Source organism: Aythya ferina, assembly GCF_964211825.1.
Source record: "Aythya ferina genome assembly, chromosome: 4".
Lineage (NCBI taxonomy): Eukaryota > Metazoa > Chordata > Aves > Anseriformes > Anatidae > Aythya > Aythya ferina.
The window spans coordinates 11,088,802-11,102,546 of record NC_140300.1 but is presented as its reverse complement, the minus strand read 5'-3'; positions in this window follow the sequence as shown (position 1 = coordinate 11,102,546).

Sequence of the window (13,745 nt, the reverse complement as noted above, 5' to 3'; positions counted from 1 at the left end):
CCATGTTATTTATTTCAAAGCTTAGAGATGAGCTAGTGTTAATAATATCTTCCACCCAAGGCAAAATTAAAGCCACAGAAATCAGGTGGTCATAGAATGTAAGCAACAAGGGAGTCTGAGGAAATGACAATACAGAGAAGTCACAGAGGGAATGAGAAACTATAAGCTGTGATCGTGTACAGCAGGATTAAAGTCATGTATGATACTGCAGAAAAACTTCCAGCACTGAAGGTCACTGAAAGTTTTGTCTAATCCTTAAATAGGCAGACACATTTGATCAAATCCATTGAACCTTATACTCCATTGACTATACTGATAAAAAGAACTAAATGTTCTGCTTCTCTGTAACTCCCACAATGGTAAAAACAGCTAAAGAGTCTTTGGTTTATGGCTGACCACTGACACTGTGCTCAAGTTTTCATTTCTCTGCCAGTGCCTCCAGACTGCAATGTAAGGATTTTCTCTCCTCGGGGAACTGTCATGGTTCTCCAGCTCATTTAATTTTCTGAATGTCCACCAAACTAAGTAAAGCCGTGTCAGTTTAAGTATAAATCACCTATCTAGGAGGAAGCTGACAGATTCAAAAGACAAACTTTTAATAGGATATCTAAGTTCCCTGTACATTTTGTCTTTTGACTAGCTAACTCAGTCTGATCTTTCTTGTTGTGCCTTGAAAGCTGTATTTGCATTGTGGAACTTGTACATAGTCTGCCAAATTTTAGCCTGCCTGCATAATAATGAGTGTAGTTATCAGCTGTTTGTTTAGAGGTTTCTTAAATTGTAAGGCATTTTCTTCAAGTCAGCCACTATACAAATTCAAGTTATGATCCTTCCAGATCTTGCAAAGCAATGCAGGTTCAGAGTGGCTAAAATCCATACGGAAGCTGGGATCTCAGAACTGCCAGGTGCTGCAGTAAAACAGTGGTTGTGATTCAGAAGATAGCATCTTCTGAATGAAGGATGCAGGGTTGTGATTCTCGACAGGTTCAGCATCAAACTACTACCCGGTGTGCTTCAAAGAGGCCCTGTTCTGTTGTGAAAGATAAACCCGACTCTTGGTGACTTGTAGTCAATTAAAGATCTCATGGAACTTTTTGCAGGGGGGAAAGATATTAACCTTTGTATCCTGGCCAAATTAAATGGTATTAATAAAGTCAAGTCCCCAACATTTTGGGTCTGGTTGTGCATTCCTCACTCATAGCTGGGTGCCAGGATCTCTCCTGGTATCCTTTGAATTCAAATGAGTTCCACGAACTTAAAGCTGCATAGGATTTGGCCCTAGAAGCAGTTCCCTTTCAGATCTGCTGTCATCTGTGCATTGGGAAATTCACCAGAAGCAGATGATTTTTGTCTTGTTTTGGTTTTGATGCTGTCAGGTGGGTGGGAGTTATCTGAACTCCAATGGAAGAAGTAGAAATAAAAAAGCAAGCTAAATCCCAACTGACTGCATCCATAAGAAGATGCTTTTAGAAAACTGCAATTAATAAGCCTGTACCAGAAAGCATCAATTACAATAGGAAAACAGATTGTTGGCACTTAATGTATTCCAAGAAAATAGCACTATAAACGAGGAAAAAAGAAAACATTTTATGTTAGTGCTTCTAAATCATATTTACTTGCTAAATATTAATACCAGATGAGTTGTCATTTGTTGATTAAAACATTTCAAAGTGATAAAGGCTTTCACCTCTCACCTCTCTCTCTTTTTTTTTTTTTTCTTTTTTTTTTTTTTCTGTGAAACATTGCAAGATGTGGAATACTTAAAAGGGAAAGACAGGGAAGATAGGTTGGTTTATATATGAACAAGCAAAACTTGAAAATATTTTGAGTATGAAATGTAGGGACAAATACAGTCACAATTCAATGGATTGATGGGGCACACAATAGGCAGACTTGACTGACTACTGTGGCAAAGTAACACTTGCACTAAGTGTTTGAGATACCAGTGTGAATATACACTGAAAACTCAACTTGTCCCTAAGCTGACATATACCTTTAGGAATATTTTTTTCATTATTGTGTGGAATATTTTGCCATTCAAAAAACTTTTCAGCCTGCTATGAAACACTATACTATGAGATCATTACACAGAATTCTTGGGAAATTTAACTATAGATTGAAAAGGGACTGATCTAACTTCAACAAATAATGTAATTTATTTGAGTGTTCATCACAACTAAGTCAGGGATATATAAGGTAAGTCACCTCTTTAAATGTGGGGAAAGAAGAGGGGGAGGAGATGGGGTAAGGAGGAAGATTCTTCAAGAAGCCAGATGAAAAGACAAAGGTGAGGTTAAAGAAAGTAGTTCTGCTGAGGCAACCTCTCAAGAACTTGGGGAAGTGAAAGTAGCTGTGATTAGATAGTGATTAGATAAGGAGTCAAGAGAAGTTGGTGTGGAAGAGGTGAAAAGAAGTTATGTCTCTGGAGACTGGAGTAGGAATAAAAAGTGTGAATTTAAAGTCAGGAGAACAAGTGTATAATGAGAGGCCAGCAGTAGGAAAGGGTAGAGTAGTGTGCCTGAGGGAGTTAGTTAGAGGGAGCTGAGGGAGTCACACTGCAAAATGGCAGCATTCTGCTCCAACAGCAAATACCTCTGAAATCCCACGTGGGGACAGTCTAAAATATCTCCCTTAACCCATGATGTTGCCTATAAATGAAATAAAGCCATTATTGCTTTAAGTTACTCTGTGATACCTGGTATATGTAGTGGCTCCCAAACATGGATCTTGCTGTAGACTACCATTTACTAGGATTTTGCAGAATGGAATTCTAATTCTTCAGTCTATTTAAAACAAACAAACAAAAACAAAAACAAAATTAAAACATTGTCTTGCTCCCTCCTACACATGCATAAAAAACATTAATACACTAGAATTTTGTAGCATAGGTTTATTTTAGGTAAGGTCTTACAGAAAGGGGCAGTAGGGAGACACCCATTTTTTAAAAAACCTGTCTCTGAAGGACACTTATTTGCTAGTGTTAGGCTACTGAGCACAAACATTGTGTACTGGCATAAGCGTAAGTATTCGGAAGACTTTGCCACGCTTGTCCCACTGAGCTGAATATCCTAAACACTAGACTATAGAAGCCATCTGCCATCTGGACTTATGCATTTTTATGGTCAGAAAAAATGGTGGGAGCTCTCAAAGACAATTGCCAATAGCTTGTCTAAAAAAACAGTAGGAGATGCAGGCCAAAATCCCTTCCAGATGAGAATGGTCAAGAATTCTGCCTCTTGATTCTTGGATGAGTTCCCTGATCAGTATATTGCTATATAAAACATGAATACCTCTCCTTGTCCTCCAGTGGTCCTTCTGAAGAGGAGCAGGCAAACATGTCTAAAGAGAACACTCAGGTGTCCAAGCACAGGAGCAAATTTACTCCTCAGTCTGTTTCACTGCAGTAATTGCCAGCCAGCAACATCACGCTTGGCCTATTCCTAAAATTTTCAGCTACCTCATCATGAGGAGTTCATCTCATCTGTGTTCCCCATGCCTTTGTGGCACAGTGTAATGCCAAGGACCACCTTTACAGACTTAGAAAGCTGAAACTACTAACAAAGGATTTGTGGATTAGTGTCATAAAGAACTGTATGAAGGACTTGGAGACTGAGTGAACACAAAGTTTTGGGACTCCTTGAGGAACAGAATGGCAGCTCAATGGAGATAAATTCATGCGTTTGGAACCTGGCTGTTTCATTGCTGTTGTCCCTGAATAACAAGACACTGGCATATCCAAAAAAGAACCTGCTCTTCCAGCTGAGGCTCAACCCGCCACAAACATTTGCAGACAAAAGCTTCATGAGTCTGTGCACTGCTAAAAATGGAATTATTGAATCCTTTTTTAATCTTGCAACAATGAACACCACATTATTTAATTTTCTTCTCAGATTTGATTTCAACTGCAAATACTGATATATTCATCTTGTTCTCTTCCATATGTAGTCACTGTTCTGACAACTCTGAAATGCAGCTGCACTATGACAAGTAAGGGATGAGAAAACAAGCATGCATGACTCTTTGACTAGTAAAATTTTCCAAAGACTGGGCCAGAAGCACACAGAAGTCCGGGGGATAGCACTAAGTATGCATTCCCTTGGGTTTCTTGGAGTGGAGAGAAAGCAAGCATCTCTTCTTCCCTCCCCCTCCCCACCCTCCCCAATCAAAAAGACCCTTCGTTTTCAGCACTTCTCCAAATATATTTTGTGCACCGCAGTAATAAGATTCATTAATTTCATTAGGCAAATAATTTCATTAGGTAATTATCAAACTTGGAGTGCCCTTCTTTTCTCTGGTCATCATCAAAAATCGTTAACAAATTAGTCTACCTGGTTAAATCACGTTGATAAAAATATTTGGCTGAGAATACCAATTAAAACAATTTTTTCATCAAGAAAAACTGTGGGAGACGTCAAGCACGGGGAAGATCTTGGCCTTGAATGGAAGAGGACTGTGAAGCAGACGTGAAAGAGCCCATCTCTGCCTTTCAGTGTGGCTCAGTAATGATGCACAGAATTTCAACAGGCAGCCATGCAGAGGGGGTGGCAAGCAGAAAGCCTTGTCAGGACTGCTAGTGAGTTTTCACAGATAACCATGCATGGAGATGAACCAGAGATATGTGATTAATGAGCTGGAATAACACAATCTTGATGAGTATTGCAGTTTGTGCTACAGTGTTTCTTCCCACTGCACACATCTGTCACAAACAGGCTCATGAAATCATTTGCTGTTTGCTTTATCTGCAGAGACATTCTTTGTGTGCTGACATCATATAAATCGTGCCAGGGTAAGCAAATAAAACCCTATGGCAAACAGCTTCATCTAACAGTGACACCTGTCTTCCTAACTTGCTTGGGCCAACTATTTCACAGGGCTAAGCTGAAAAAAATGCTCACAGGTCAGGTATGACAGTCTAACAACCGTCTCTCTTTGCAGTCCAGCCCTTTTGCTCAGAGTTAGGCTGGTGCACATTGTTGGAGACTTCCAATTTGAAGAGTTGCAGAGGTGGAAGGGTGTATGTGAGCAAACTGCTGGTCCCAAATCGGTGCTATCTAGGGTGGGCAAGTGTCAGTTCAGCCTTGTCCTATTCTTTTCCAAGGATCTGTTGTAAGGCACCATAAATGAGAGGACACCATCCCTCTGGACTGATCTAGTAATACCACACTTACGATCTTATCTATCTTGAATCACTGTTCCCCATCTTTTCGGCCCCCATACCATGGCTTTTGAGTTCTGCTAGTGGCTCTCTTTAGCTGTCATTCAGCCTTCACAGGGAAAAGTCAGGCACCACTCTAATTTTCCTCAGATGTTGACTTAGCCTTTAATTCTCCATAAGTACTTCTACTTATCTTCAAGTTCTAGGACTCTAAAGCTTCCAACTCTCATAATTTTACTGCAAATCTTGAAAATGTGGTGTTTTTCTTAAAACATTAACTCCTGCAGTAACTTGAGAGTCTCCATTCCATAATAAAACACTTTTTCCAGCCCTCACTTGATGGAGAGAAGCTCAAAAACATAACTTCTAGGCTTATAAAAAGAAACAGAATAAAGATTATTAATTTTCAAATTCATAATTAGAAAAGGGTCAGGAGTTTGGGAATTTGATGTTGGCAGTACTCCTAAACCCACCTTTCCTCATCAATCTTCCTTTGGACTGATTAATGAGATAAATTTGATGAGAAAAGCAGCCAGTTATATCATGGCTTTTTGTGTACCCTAAGCAGGAAATATTCTTATGGCAAATCTAATATTTTCCAAGTGAGATTGAATCATTTGTCCATTCATGGATTAAGTAGAATAAAGATTTATTCATTAATTTAAACTACTTACCTTGATTTCTATAATTTATTCTATATTTGTTTCTGTAATTAATTCTATAATTCTGTTTCAGTCTTCCAACCCTCATCCCTCTTGGCACTCATTTTGCAGACCCTCTCACAGAAGGATTGGCTGATATCCAGTGACATCGACACCATCCTGCTACAATGCCAAGTCACCATAAAAAGATCCATAAAATCTGCAGGCCCCTGAATCTTGTTACACTGTCAGGGAGGAAAAAAAGCAGTCGCAGAAAATGGGATGGTATCAACAAGAAAAATTAGGGAAGAGAAGGAAGGCAAAAGGAATTTAATTTTGTTATGCTTTAGATAATATTCATAGCTATATGTCTAATAACTAGTGATACCAATAACAATAGCCACACAGAGAGTAAGTTTGATTAAGACATAGAATTGGCATATTTAAAACATAAACTCATTTACAGGAAGCCTTTTCTTGCTGAATAGAATTTAATATAATACACTTGCTATACCTCTCTTTACAGTGCATCCTCCTTTTGGCTAGATTCTCTAATCTTGCCAATCTTTCAAGGAGATAATACATGCCATCTGGAGGAAATGTTTCTTTTTCCCCCACAGTCCCATCTGTTATTTATTTCTCTTTGATCTCTCCCACCCCCAGCATTTTATCCTATGATCATCCCTAGACCTCGAACTCTCTTGAATGTGCTCGTTCACATAGCTGTACAATCATTTTCACTTTCAATCTCAATGTATTTCTATTTAGGTTTTGCCTTGTGGTTTTATCACACGACTGAAACTACTACCTTACAATAGTCTTAACTGTTTTTGTTTTTTTGTTTTTTTTGTTTGTTTGTTTGTTTGTTTATTCTCCAATTCTAACCTCTTTCTTCCTTTCTTCTTGAAAATAAGCTGACTTCTCTGAGTCAGCTTCCTAATTTCTTTTTAGGGCTTCAGCTATCTGATTATATACTCTTTAATATGGCAGATTGTATGCATTAACATCAAAAACTCAGAAAAAAAAAAAGTAAGAAGGCAATTCAACATTCTACCTACTAAAGGCAGGGTCAGTTCTTTATAAAGAAGTTCTCAGTGTTGGCTATCTAAGCTTTCTTATACAAAAGGTCTTAAAAAAATGGACATTCTACATCTCCACAAAAGTCCGTTCCAGTGCTTTGCTACCTTTTTATTTTAAAAGTTCTTCCTAATATCAGTCATAAACTCCTAGCAGCATTTTGAGCTTTTTTCCTGTCCTACACCAACGAACATGGAGAACAGCTTGTTACTCTCATCTTTCAGCAACCTTTTACATATTTGAAGACTCTTATCATGTCCCCTTTTTGTCTTCTTTTGTTTAGACTAAACAATTTCAGTTCTTTCAAGCTTAGCTTGTAAGACATATTTAAGATCCCTAATGATTTTAAAGTTCTGGAGTTTTTCTCCAACTGATTTCCCCCCCACCCCCCCTCTTTTTTTTTTTTTTTTTTCTTAATGTGGGAGATGCAAAACTGGCAGAGAATTCCAACTGAGACCTTATAATCAGTGAGGAAAAGAGAAAGATTTCTTTTGTTGTTGTTTTTAGTAAGATGTACAAAGGATCTGTGTATTTCAGTAAGGTGGAGAGGCTTTGATGGCTTTGATGTTTTTCACCCTCCATCATGTAGACTGATGGCCTCTCGTAAACTTGAAAACTTTTATGGAGAACTGTATTTAGCCATTCATTCCCTGTTTTATAAATGGGTTGCTCATTAGTTGTGCTGAACTGTAGTACTTTGCCCTTGTCATTATTGTATTGCATCATATTTATGGAGAACAACGCCTCCAATTTGCAAAACAAAACAAAACAAAACAAAACAAAACAAACAAACAAACAACAACAACAACAACAACATTTTATGTGTCAATTTTTCTATTCTTTTATCTTGTGGTCAACTGTAGATTTAATATGAATAGTACTGGACTCAGGCTATGCCCCCATGGAAACCCCTGACACTACATCCCGGGTAGATAATGAAGGAAGGATGACTTTTTGGACAACAGAATTACCAGAAATTATACAGCATGAATTTTCACACGATTTAAATTTCATTATTGGCTTACAAAAATAGTATAATAAAACACAGTATCAAAAATACGAATGTATTTATTTATGTGCATTTATGACATCTACAGCTTTTATCCTCTCTACAATTCTATTTTTCAATTATAGAAGAAATCTGATTGGTGAGACGTGATATGTTCTTAATTATAACGACTGTTGTATACCACTTTATTGTCTTCTGGAGGTTTACAAGCTCACTTTATTTTCACTCTACTGTGAACAGCACTTCTAAGCTGCTTCTGACAGTTCATTAAGTGCTTCCTAAGGTGAATTTTATTGGGCCTGGATGAATAGAAAACATCTAAAAGTGACTCTTTAATTTCTACTCAAATTCATTCCTCTTTCTTTAACACACATCAGCAGGATTTTGCAGGACACATGCATTCATAGGAACACATCAGATGGGATGAGGTTTGAAGTATTTTCTCAGCAGTGAAGCAGAACACAGAAAAACAAAACTCCATTTATATTTGTGTGTTTTCCTCCAATCCACTCTAGCTGTTTATTAGAAGAATAAGGCATTTCTGTGACTCATGATCATTTCCATTTGACTGCTGGTTCCACAAATTCAAATCACACACACAAATCTATGAACTAGAGGAGACTGTGGTGCGGTTCTGGCGATGTGTCTTGTCTGAAGAACCCACAAAAGCGTGGTTTGAATTGAAGGAGATTTCTTTTTCTTTCAGATAGCCCCACACATGCTAAACTGATAGCAGTTGGTGTCACAGGATCTCTCTTTGGAGAGCTAATAGGAGGCAAGGCAGCAGCATTTTTAGAGAACTGCAAACTCACGTATCCTGCTGAGCAGTGCCTTTGCCATCGGTCTGCCTTGTCCTCCTAACCCCTCTCAGCTGCTAACTGAGCTTGCTTGTTGCATCTTCAGACCTGGTGCAATGTCTCTTACACTCTTACAGAGTGGCAGAGTGGCACAACCAGATGGCCCTATTCAAAAGGCTCTTCACACAACCTCTGGGCCCGACTAATGGAAGTCCCTATAGGAGGGTGCATGTGAAAAAGTCTGCATGTGACAACAGGTTTCATATTTGTTTTCATTTTGCTTCTGCAAAAACTAAGGCTTCTAACACCTTATATAAGAAAAAATGAATCTTCCGGGACAAATTAAAAAAATAACCACAACACAAAAAAAAACCTAAATTCAAGTCCTTGCTATTGACCGGAAAGATCAGATAACTGAGTCTGAGTTTTCTACATTTCAGAAGAAAATCTCCAAATTTTCATTCTTGGATATCCTGGAGCGGAAAGACAAAGGGGTCTTTTCTTTCCCTTTTTCATTCTCCATCCTTATCTCTTCAAACATATGCTTTGACCAGATCTACCCGTTTTCTTATACATACTGTCACACATCAAACAGCTCTTCCAAACACAAGTTTTCTTCCTCTAGATACCCTTCATTTTTGTGAATCGGTATTTTCTAACAGAAGTGACTTCTTTTTTTGCCCCAGACATCTCCTCAAATACACACCTACCTTTTCCTTGCAGATCTTACATTTAATGTTTAAAGTTTGAGATGGAATTCCCTCTTCTACAGTTAGAAAAAGACTTATTAAGACTGTGAAAGAATTTAAAGTGTATGATTTTTAGGCCAGTTCTGCTATTAACGGTCTGAATTTCCTCCCCTTAAGCATACCAACACAAACTGTTCTTTTGGCTAGAAATATTGAAGAACAGAGCAGGCTGTGGCATTTCCTTCAAATAATCCCATGTCTGTGCCAAAAGCCTACCTTTTTTTCTCTTGCACCAAGTGCAATGAGTTCAGACTAGCTGTCTCTCATGTTAAACGAGAACAAGCAATCGATTTTTTAATTTGCTTTCAGGATACTTTGCAAAAGAATTGCTTGAATGCATGATTTGGACTCATCAATACTTCCAAACATTATTTATTGGCATCAGTTTGAGCAGAACATAGAGAAGAAAAATGATGCTATGATTTTTAACTGCTGTTAGGGGATGGGAGAAAGAGAAAGAGATTGTCCTTAAAAGTGTATTGCTAAGACACAGCTTGCCTGGCTGATGAAGGCAGCTGAGAAAGTTCTCGCTTTGTTTGAATTGATGTGTTTGTGGAAGTCTTATTTTTTTCCCCCCACCCCTATTTTTCTCCCGCAATGTCCAGTCTTGAAAACAAACTGACAGATGTTCCGTTGGATCAGCTTGTGAGACTTGCAATGTCAGGAGTGCAAACAGACTTTAGCTGTTTAGTTCGGGAAATGAAATGTGGACAATCTGATAAACAAACAGTGCTTATTACCCGAGCTTAAAGTGTGCTTTGGATTTCTTTTCAAAATACTAAAAGGAACTGAGAATGAATATTAAACATGTGCTCCTAATTTAGAGACCTCAATGGAGAGGTCAGAGTGGTCTTCAAATTACATAATTTGTATAGCGAGGTTATAATATAAGTGAATGTTTCTGAACTCTAACCATGTTAAGGAAACAGTAACAAGAAATTTTAATGATATAGAAATTCACTCCAAAGAACCTTCTAAGACTTAGGTATATGCAGAGATGAATTAGAATAATAGGACTTAGGAGAGTGTGTGGATTAGAATATGCTCTGATTTAAAATGAGAAAAAGAGGCAGACAGACAAACAGATGTTTAAATTAGCTGATACTTAACTATCCAGTTTGGGTAGGGACAAGCCAGAGTAGAAAATATTCTTATACTCAAGCCATTCAGTGTGCATTTAAATGCTTACTGGGACATGCATTTAGAATTTGCCAACAACTAAATGGCACTTTCTTTACCAGCAGCATATAGATCCCTATTGCAGTGCTCTGATGAGGCATTATATCACTATTAATTCTGTGCAGTGTCACGTGCTGCCTTACTTTGTAGCCTACAGGAGGACTACATGAGGACTACACAGCACAGAAGACATCAGTATCCATATCTCCGATACCTATCCCAGGCTCCTGGATCATAGGAGTCTGGAACATAGGAGCCTAGGAACATATATATACCTGTCCTGAATATACACCAGGAGGGGAAAATAAACTGGCAAAATAGCACAGTTAATGACATAGAAAGCCAGCAGGGATTATTTTCCTAATCTGAGAAAAGGAATAAGAGGTTTTAGAATGCAGTAGGTAAATTTTGGAGTGAACTCATGGTGTTCTCTTAAGGGCAAGGCAACTACATGCTTTCTTGATCTTTGGGGTTTGCATGAAACCACAATTTGGCCCTTAAGGGAGAGGACCCTTTGAGTCATCAGTAATGTTTCCTTCATTGCTTTGGATTTGTCTTGAGGCACCTCCCTTCCAGCTATGCAGTAAGCATCATTTTCACCAGACGGAAGTGATTCAGAACCCATGAAACAGTCATTTTTCCAAGTGATGGAGAACTCTTACTGAATGAGTTATCATTTGAATAGGTTTTAATACCACTTTTGACTTTTTGCACGAATTAAAATTCAAGTGAAAGGCATTCAACAAGTAGTACTGAGCCATGAAACCTCTTACTCGCTTTTCCAAAGAAGAGCACCCAGTACTTGACATAATATTTTTGTTATTATTATTTATTTTTTTCTAGCCTTGCTCTCTGTGTCATTCTTTTTGAGGGAGAATAATAATTTTTGAAAGATGAAAAAAAAAATAGTAGCAGATACTTAAATATCACTTACTGTTCTTGTTTTGTCTCCTATAATAAACAGGAGCCTAACACATACCCCTCAAAATATAACTAATGTTTAGCTTTAACAGTAGAAGCTTCTCTAAGAAACTGCATTTGTTTTATTTTGGCTATGACAACAGGCAAGAGAAAATACCTTTCAGATTTATTTTCATTCTAAGTTAATAAGATGCAAACCAATAAGACATTTACATATGATTCTGTGAATCTCTTTACACTCATCCAAGATCACAAGCACATCAGCTGAGTTTGCTCTATTTCTCTGTCTGAATTTGTCCTGTATTTCCTATATGTTGTCTGAAGTCTCCAAGAATGACTACAGAAAGAGGCAACCAACAGGAATGTCAATACAGCTATAAAAGATTCTGTAGCCTAACAGCAATAGCTTACAGACTGCTATTTGTAATTTGAAACATTTTCCTCAACCTCTTCCTTGTAACTGTCATCATAAATAATGAAAATATTCATGTTACTTACACACAGAGCCCTTGTTTTCCTTCTGATCTATGTTTCAGACCTAACACTTTTAATTGTATGAGTCTCCTGCCTCCTTAAAGGGCAAGTTTGTATCAAAACATAGACATTTTTCATATTTTATGTACTGCTCTATAAGAAAAAGTAAATCTTACCTTTTCAAAAAAAAAAATGACAAAATGTGTTCTACAACAAAGCTTTACAGTTTTCCCGCTCTACTCTGCGCTGGTGCGATCTCACCTAGAGTACTATGTGCAGTTCAGGATGTGAACAAAGGATGTGAAACTGCTGGAGAGTGTCCAGAGGAGGGCTATGAAGATGGTGAAGGGCCTGGATGGAAAGACATACAAGGAGCAGCTGAAGTCACTTGGTCTGTTCTGCCTGGAAAAGAGGAGGCTGAAGGGAGACCTCATCACGGTCTACAGCTTCCTCACGAGGGGGAGTAAAGGGGCAGGTGCCGATCTATTCTCTTCAGTCACCAGTGACAGGACCTTGGGGAATGGTGTCAAGCTGCGGCAGGGGAGGTTCAGGCTGGATATCAAGAAGAGGTTCTTCACTGAGAAGGTTTTTACGCACTGGAACAGGCTCCCCAGGGTCGTAGTCACGGCACAAAGCCTGATGGAGTTTAAGAAGTGTTTGGACTTTGCACTTAGTCATATGGTCTGAGTTCCTCAGTAGACCTGCGTGGTGCCAGGAGTTGGACTCAGTGATCCTTATGGGTCCCTTCCACCTCGGGATATTCTATGATTCTATTCTATGATTCTATGAGTTTTTTTTTTTTTTTTTTTTTGTTTTTTTTTTCCCCTGTAAGTGGGACTGCAGCTGTCTGGAGAATCCAGTCTTGAACCACTTCTGTCTGTATAACACAGGAAACAACAAAACACTAACTGTGGCTGGGGATTCTAGAGTCTGCCTACTGCATTCAAGGTCCTTAACTGGAAGACAGCAACAGCATTTCTCCCTCGGTATGACCCTATAGCCAGACGCAGATGATCAATAAACTGTAGTCATCTATTGCCGACTTACACCTGGTTCATGGGATCCCATCAGGAGATGTCCAAGGCACAGCCTTGCAGGGTTCAGTATGCTGTATCCCCAACATGAAGGGTGAACTGCAGCTAGAAGTGAAGAGTCTGTCATACCCAGTGAGTAGGGCTTGCTTATCATGTTCCGTGTGGTCTTTAGATGAGTTATGTTGGAAGTTTTTCTGCATAAGTTAGGGTAAGGTTTCTAGCAGCCATAGGTAAATTAAGTAATTTGAAAGCTGCAACAAGCTACATGAGAGCATGTGTTTTGTTGGTAAGGATAGTGCACATCAGTAAGTTTTACTCTATCTATTACGAAAACTGTGTTAGCGGCTAGTTAACACAGCTTGGCAGGTACTCTCCCAAATGAGAATGATTCTGAACACTTTGTAGTAAAGGATAGCTGAAAAAAGAAAACAATCACCCAAGGATTAGGCCTTCGGCAATACTTCCCATTAATATTATATTATACAGAAGCTACCAAATCTTCTGTTGAGGTAAGTTACAATGGAGAGCCCCACGGATGCCCTTCGTTGGGGGAAGATGTCCTGGACAACTTGCTGTCACGCCATACAAGTGATCATCTGGCAGAACGTCCAGCTGTGTCCCTCTCACTACCCGGCTCGCTACAGCCGGGATCCCCCTCACCCTTTCCCCCTTTTGGCCGGTGATTTCCCAGTAGGAGAGCAGCATGAGC